An 8,280-nucleotide genomic window follows, 5' to 3' on the forward strand; every position below is an offset into this window, starting at 1 on the left:
CGAACAATGATTTGTTAGTTAACGTTGAAAAGAAAAATATATAAAAATTTCAAAAGATATGAATATTTAAATAGACACACATATTAGAACGAAAATTGTGATAAAAAATATGAATAAAATATAGTGAAAAGACACAACTCTACAATGAACATATACAAATGTTTGAGTTTTTTAAAAAACAAATAAAAACAATTTTCTTACAATAAAATACTACGAAAAATTGCAATTGTTGTTCGCATTTATTCATATTGTTATTATAATTTTTAAATATTAAACTATTTTAAAAAAATTACGATAAATAGACGCAAATGTAAATTATTTATTAAGTTGTATTAAATTTCTCTATTGCTATAACTATTTCTAAAATTTTAGTTAGATTATAGACTAACGTTGAATATTAGATATTAATATTCAATTATTTAGATTCAACATCAAATGAAAATTTGTTTCATTGAACTTGTTAGTTACTGATGAAGAGACAAATATAAACAGAGTTCAAAAGACATTAATATTTAAATAGACACACCTATTAGAACGAAAAGTTGTGATGAGAAATATAAATAAAATATAGTGAAAAGACACAATTCTACAATGAACAGATACAACTGTTTCGATTTTTTTTTTCAAAAAACAAAAATTTTACGAAAAGGTACTACGAAAAATAGCAAATGTTGTGTATGCACTAGATTATATTTATACCTAATAACCCATATAAACTGCTTTTAATAGAATACATCTTTATTACCATATTGAAAAGTCAAATTCAAAAACTCACTATATAATCCATCTAATTCTTGGAAAAAAAAACTCAAGGTATTTTCATTAAATTTTTATATTTAAAATTAACTAAAAGTTATAAATTAGTTTTATCATTCCAAAAATCTTTTGTTAAATCAAAATTGGAGGAATTTCTTTACTTTTAAAAGAATGAATGCTAGAGAATAATTTATAAAGCTGTACAAACAGTTGGGATTGAAAGTTTATATTATTTTGTGTCATGACAAAAAAATGATAACAATTCAAACATATAGTTATATATAGATTTTAAAAGATATGAATATTCGAATAAACACAACTCTACAATGAAAAGTTGCAACTTTACAAAAAAAACCATAAAAATGAACAATCACAACTTTTTATAAAACACACAATTTAATTTGTTTACAGATTTTTTGTAAAATATACGATTGAAAAAAATACAACTTTTGGTGGTATTTATTCGGATTGCTATTATGTTCATCATTCCAAAAGTCTTTTGTTAAATCAAGAGTTAGAGGAATTTCTTGACTTTTAAAAGAATGAATGCTAGAAAGTAGTTTAGAAAAATTTATACACTTTTGAAATTGAAATTTTAGTTGTTTTTATGTCATGAAAAAAAAAAATGAAAACAGTTCAAACAGACAAATATATTTAGATTTCAAAAGATACGAATGTTCCAATAATCACAACTCTACGGTGAATAGTTGTAACTTTTATAAATAACTGTTTTAATGAACAATCACGACTTTTCGAAAAATATCTAAAATGTACTATTGAAAAAACACAACTGTTATTCGTATTTTTTTAGATTGTTATTATATATAGATTAAAGCAAACATTTGATATTAATATTATCTTAATAGAGAGATTAGTCCATGCTAAACACGTTCTTCTTCTTGGCTACGCGTTGCTATAAAAGGAAAAAGGCAGAGAAAGTGTTGTCATCATCCGTAAAGTTGCCATTTTGCTTTAATGCTCAAATTATTAAAAAGTTTGAAACCAAGAAATGATAGCTCCAACTTCCTATAAGGGAGAGATGGTTATGTTTTTGTTCATATACAAAAATCAACTCCTACTTCATTTGAAAAGCTTACGCTTTTTCTTTACCCAAATTGAGAAATTTTAAAAAGTCAATAACCATTGATAATGTACAAGCATCAAACTGTTTGGAGCATTAGTTAATCCATAGAGATTTGAAAGTTTTGTGCTCCATCCATAAAGAGCTATGTTAAGTGACATTCCTCTTTGTTTGACAAAAAAAAAAAAAGGGGACATATTAACTTACTTCTTTTCTAGTGTGTAAAATAAAAATTTCAATAAAGCTAGCTAATTAAGTTCAGACTATTTACTAGTGTGTAATATTATAATGTTCACTTTCACATTTACAATCATCAAACAGTTTATAAACATATATGTAAAGAACTTCAAGCAAAATTATATTGTTCATTTATATGGAACAAAATTATACTCAAGTCCAATGCTTTGGACTGTCAAATCTATCAACAATTCAATATCTTTCAGTGATAATCAATACTCAAAACGATCCTACTATTTACAAATAACAAATCAGAATCCAACCCACCTGAATCACTCCTAGCTCTGTCCGACATGAAATTTATAGGCAAAACCGGAAACTTCACCGCATTCCTCTGTGAAGAAGGCGATACGGAACTCCCAATCTTCCTCCTCTACATATTCCTCATAATCTCTAAGCATGAAAATTACAATGTTTTTGGGTTCAAATTAAATTACAATGTTAAATACAACATCATGATAGTTTTTCTACATGCATATTAAACTAAGGGGGATTTTCACTAACTAAAAATAATTTAGAACTAAGTTAAACAATTTTAAATCATATGTACGAACCACTGTATTTTTGCTTTTTTACCATTTGTAAAGAAGTCAATAAAACAAAGTATTTTCCTTTAAAACCTCCAACTCAATATATATATATATATATATATATATAATGACACAGAACCACTAAGATACAACTCAGTATAGAAACATTAAATTTAAGAAACGCTTTACATAAGTTTTTAGGGAAAAATAACATGCAAAACAATTATATTCAAAATATTAAAAATATATGGTGATACATTAGCTAAATGATAACTTAAAGTATATGCCGTTAAAATTTTATTGTAGATTTATGTTAAATATGTAGTCAGATGAATAAATTGCTTCTAAAATTAAAACAAACTAAAACGTTAAGTTAAAGAGATCTTCTTTTGTAGAGTCAAATATTAAGTTTAAGAGATCAGTTTATCTTGGCAAAAAAAAAAAAGATTGTTATAAACTATAACTATAATACACCTATATGTGTATATAGTATTCTATAAAGTAAAACAAAAAATAGTAAAGAGAGGGAGGAGAGGATACGAGAGTGGAGGAGAGTAAAAGTCTTGTATTATTATTGTCTCTCTTTCTCATGTTTACAACTCCTATTTAGAGTGAAATAAAGAAGTTATGAGTCATACCATTTATTAACTTGGTAATAACATATGTAAAGGTGTGATGACATGTGTTGTTGATGGATTAATCACATTTGTTATACAATACTCCCTCTTTATTATCCATCATCATTTACGAATTACGTATTGCCTCGTTAAAAACCTTATCATGAAAAAACCCAATGGGATAAAAACGTAAACTCCCCCTCAAAAAGACTTCAACGATCTTGTAAATGACGCATTCAAATATTTTGAAGATGCTTTCTGAATGTTGAAGTAGAAAGCGCCTTTGTTAATATGCTTTGTAGTTTCCAACGAATAGTGATGCAATCTCCCCCTTCATCATTGACATTCTCCATCGAGGTCGATCTTTTGTGTATTATTTGCTACCTCGTTAAAAACCTTGTCATGGAAAAATCCAGTAGGATAAAAACCTTGATAAGGGAAAAAGAGTGCAGCCACGCAATTCATCATATTCTCTCCCTTTCTAAGTAACTCTACTACATTGTTACTTGAGTTGTTGGACTGTCTATCAACTTCTTTATCCTTCTCGAATTCTTGAGTGTAAGAGAGGAATATATCTTGTCTTGTCGTTCTTTGTGTAGCTTCCTTTGATTTAGACGACATATGCAACATAGTCTTCAAACAGAGTTGTTGCCTTTTGGTTGCTTCTTGTTAATGGGTCTCAACAAGCATTAACTAGTTGATGTTGATCGAACCCTCAGTTTGAAGTTCTTCACTAACATGTTACGAGGCTCCAATCTTAGGTAGATAACTATTTGTTGACGTTTGGGCATCATCTGAGTCATTAGGGATTCTCGATATGGCATATGAAGCACAACTATTTTGGCATGACTTGAATAAGCGACTGCCAAAAAGTCTACCACTGAAACGTCGCAAAGTTGTTGTTTTGCGATATATCTTTATACTGATCCGATATAAATCTTCCATCTGCAAAACCAACTAAACCGAACTCGGGGGTTCTAAAGCCCAAGTTAATCATACCTTTGCAGTAGAAGATACGTTTTAACTCATCTCAAAATCTACTCACAGAGAATGAGTTATATGCTGCAAAGAGATTAGTAGAAAATGTTATGCACAATACTCATAATATATATTAATGCTCGTCAGCATTTATATATGATCTTATATAACTATATCTATATATATACGTCAGCATTTATATATGACCTTATATGACTATATCTATATATATATATGACTTCCTTTAGAAGTGATTAGTATAATATCTATTTTGATAGATGTTTAGTTTGGAATATTTGGAGACATTTTTGTCTTTCCAAGATCTTTTATTCCAAATAACTCTTCAAGAGTTTTGATGATGTTCAAAATCATCACTATTATTAGTTCTCGAGAATATAATTATGATATCATATATATTTCGGGATAAGCTCTTCAAGCATCCCATGAGGCATATTTCAAGTCATTCATATAGCATCCATTTTGTTTGATAAGGTATTTTAACAAAACATGGCGCGACACACCATTTTGTTATATCATTATACCCTTTTGATGCTTGGACCACTAGTCCAAAAATTACTTGTCTTTCATACGAGTTTAATATAGACTTGATTATGTCTTTATTGGCCAATATATATATCTATACGCTCACAAAGCGGAGATTTATGATCTTCATTAATCACATTGCGCGATATAATATTTTTATTGTCGACATTATGTCTTTGATTCCATATTTCCTGTGATGACATGGTTAATCGAGATCTCTTTAATCATTATATAAATGATTTTATTCAGGTACCTGATTTCGTTATTAACCATATCAATCAGTTTCTCTACTCTTCTTGAAAAGTATCTTGCTCCTCTTTAGGAGTATATTTGCTTCTCCCTAGGAGTCTATTAGCTCTTCTTAAAGAGTTTATCTACTCCTCTTTAAGAGTTCATTTGCTCCTCTGTTGAGAGTATAATTCTCTTTTTAATTTGCTCCTTTTTCCGAGGATTTTATTTATCTTAGGAACAAAAGTAGTCTATCAAGATTCTTATGTGTCATAGACTTAGTATGTCATCCGCCAGAGACATATTTTTATTGGAGCATTTTTAGATGGGATGTGAAATTTCTCAGAATTACAAGTTCATATTCATTTATTTGAGGATCAATAATTATATGAAATCTCATCCATTAGCTTTTTGCATTTGATTTGCAATATATATTTTGAATAGTGATCTGTTGAACTTTTGAACTTTTAAGTTCATATTAATTATATTCATTTGTTCAAAGATTCAAATTATTCTATGATTCTCCCATAATGAAGGGGAACTTTTATCATCCAACTTGATGATATGCAAATCTTGCAATACGCACATCTCTCATAAGATGGCTCTATATTATTAGAGCGGAGAATCATCTCCCGCATCTATATATTTCATCCTCTATGGACTATATTTTTATGCGATGTGGAGGACCATTTACAATATATATCACACACCCATAAGATTCAAAATAAGAAATATTGAATTTCCAACCATGAATATATAACATGGAAGAAATATTTCTTTATAAATTGTTGGTCACATATATAATATTGACTACATGCAAAACTGCATGTTCCATGTTTTAACATGGAGATTAAATCACCAAGAACCGTTTTGCAATCTCTTGGAGTTGCACTATAAACGATTCATCATAGCTCATTTCAAGATGAACATCACATATGTTCCACTTTATCACATGTGACATATATATGTGATAAACTAAAGGATATGACTTCACCAAAGTTATATCGCTCTGGGGTGTCAAATTCACCAAAGTTTATCGACTTATTTTCGATGTGGGATTCCTTTAATTCTCCCCCTCGAGATGATAACTCTTGGAGTTCATTCATCTCGTACTGAATCTCACTTTAGGATCAACAACATACCGTTTCAGTTATGTCTATTATCTTAGATCCTTATAAGATGTGAGATTAGTATTACCCGCTCTCAAGATGATGACTTTTATGTCCGTTCACCTTTGACCGAATCTTATTACTAGATCAATTATATTTGGGGTATAATTTGGAGATTTATTAAAGAAATCAAACCATCATATATATACAATGAGCTTGTTAATCCAAAAGGATGGTGAATGGGTCAACATTATATGATTCTGGAGGCATAGCCTACTACAGAATCAAGGAGGAGGTATATAACCATCAACTCCATAAACAATAAATAAAAATTTAAATAAACTTAAATAAATTCAACATAATNGTCTTTTGTTAGATCTGGAAGGAGGCAAAGCCTACCATATAAAACGATCCATCCAAAATTGTATAGCTTTATATATGATCGTANGAAATATGAATGAAGTGCAGTGCTTACAACCTCTTGAAATGTGAACGGGCACATGCAATACTTTTGAAAGAACTTTTGTTCCTCTAAAAAAATTCTCAATGATTTTTAATATCATTGATTGTCTGGGATGGCTTGACCGGTAACACTATGCTTAAAGCATTAAAGAATTTTATATTTACTATCATTTTGCCATCTTTCTTTTTACATGATATAATCATATACATGTGTGTCTCCAATATGGTCGATCTTGCGATACCATATTTATTTATAGTCTCGACATAAAAATTTTATTACAAAATGTCTTTGAAACATCATGAGTTTCTTTGAGACTTTGGAGAATACTAGACATCGATAATTATGAATCTGATGTCTTTGAAAGTCGAGAGACTAACTCATCTAGACCTTCTAATTATGTTTGCACTGTCTATGATATACTGACATGTGCTTCATATATTCTTATAAGAGAAATCTATTTTTGGTTTTAAAGACATTTCGTTGTCTTTAAATCTCATATAACGCATAGAGTTACTTTTTACGAATAAACAAAATTAAACAAGCAAACATATAAATGCAGAAAATAAAATAAGAGCTATAGCCTTATATATAAGAATTTAATAGAAGTAATTTTTCTTTGATCGTAGAGTCGGCAGAGCCTATCATATATAACGATCAATCCGGAAAAGACAAAGCTTTTTGTTTGATCATGAATGAGGTAGAACCTCTATATGTATAACTATCAACCCGAAAATGACATAGCCTTATATTTGATCGTATAGAAAGCAAAGTCAATCTTTTGGGAAAGGACATAGTCTTTTGTTAGATCGTAAAGGAGGGGTGAAGCCTACCATATCAAATGATCAATCCAAATATTATATAGCTTTATATATGATCGTAAAGGAGGCAGAGCGTACCATATATAACGATCTATCTATCCAGAAAAGACATAGCTTTTATTTGATTGTGAAGGAGGCAGAGCCTACCATATATCAAACAATCAATTCAGATATAACATAGCTATATATTTGATCGCAAAGGAGGTAAAACGATCAATCCAGAAAATGACATAGCCTTTATATTTGATCATATAGGAGGCATAGCCTGCTATTTTTAACGATCTTTCCAGAAAAGACATAGTCTTTTGTTAGATCTGGAAGAAGGCAAAACCTATTATATAAAACGATCCATCCAGAATTGTATAGCTTTATATATGATCGTAAAGGAGGCAACACCTATAACTTATGACGATCAATCAGGAAAAAGGTATAATTTTACGATGTCTATAATATTTATGTTCTATAAACATAAATGGAAATAAAATAAATTTACTTACTTCGTAAAAGCTCCAATGGTAAAGACATCGTGCTGATAACGTGTTGTGAATTATAACTAGAATACACTTATATGTGTTTTGTAATATTTTGTAAAGTGAACAAGAAATAATAAAGTGAAAGAGAGGGAGGAGCAGCCACCAGAGAGTGAGAGAGATTAAAACTCTTTCTTTTGATCAAAGACATCTTGTGTATTTTTCTATTTTTACACAACTCCTTATTTATAGTGTACTACGAAAGACATAAATTACACATTTATTCACTTGATAATGACAAGTGATAAGTTATATAATATTACATGAACAAGTGTCATGACATATGTTTTTGTGATGGATTAATCACAATTATTTTTTATAATATTTATATGTTTTTTTGGATTTGTTGAAATACGAGCTAGTGGGAAGCTTTAGTAAATTTCTGAAAAT

The sequence above is a fragment of the Camelina sativa genome, chromosome 16 (genome assembly GCF_000633955.1).
Source record: "Camelina sativa cultivar DH55 chromosome 16, Cs, whole genome shotgun sequence".
In the NCBI taxonomy this organism is placed as follows: domain Eukaryota; kingdom Viridiplantae; phylum Streptophyta; class Magnoliopsida; order Brassicales; family Brassicaceae; genus Camelina; species Camelina sativa.